We start from the raw sequence: 508 nt of genomic DNA on the forward strand, positions 1-508 counted from the left end.
GAAGTGAGATTTAGCCAACAGGTTGCTGATTGATTGGTGGAGTTATGATTAGCTGTGAATGTAAAGGCCATCAGCTTGACAAAACTATCTCATTGGCTCCTGGGTAGATGAGCAGCCTGTGGATGTGCAGGATACTAGCTGAAAGTGCAAGAGTAGACAGTGTGACTTCCTCTTTGGAAAAAATTCCTGAAGCTTGATGAAAGCCAGTTTGTTTTCCCTCACCAGTGGCTGTGGCCTCTAACCAATAACTAAGAAATTTTGTAGTCATTGTACCAATTAGCTGTGCCTTTCATAAAGAAGTGAAAGGAAGAAAGAGATTGAAGAACAGAAAATCCTGCTGCCAAAAGGATCAACTCAGTGAACTCTGTAGACTAGAGCCTTTGAACTACTGCTGCACCATTTTCTCTCCATCCAAAAGAACAATGTTGTTTTGTAAGTCTGTGTCTGTCTGTATGTATGTATGAGAGGTTTCAGAAGGGGGTTAACTAGTGGACTTTTTTGTCGCTTG

Source organism: Rhincodon typus, chromosome 28 (genome assembly GCF_021869965.1).
Source record: "Rhincodon typus isolate 14 chromosome 28, sRhiTyp1.1, whole genome shotgun sequence".
NCBI lineage: Eukaryota > Metazoa > Chordata > Chondrichthyes > Orectolobiformes > Rhincodontidae > Rhincodon > Rhincodon typus.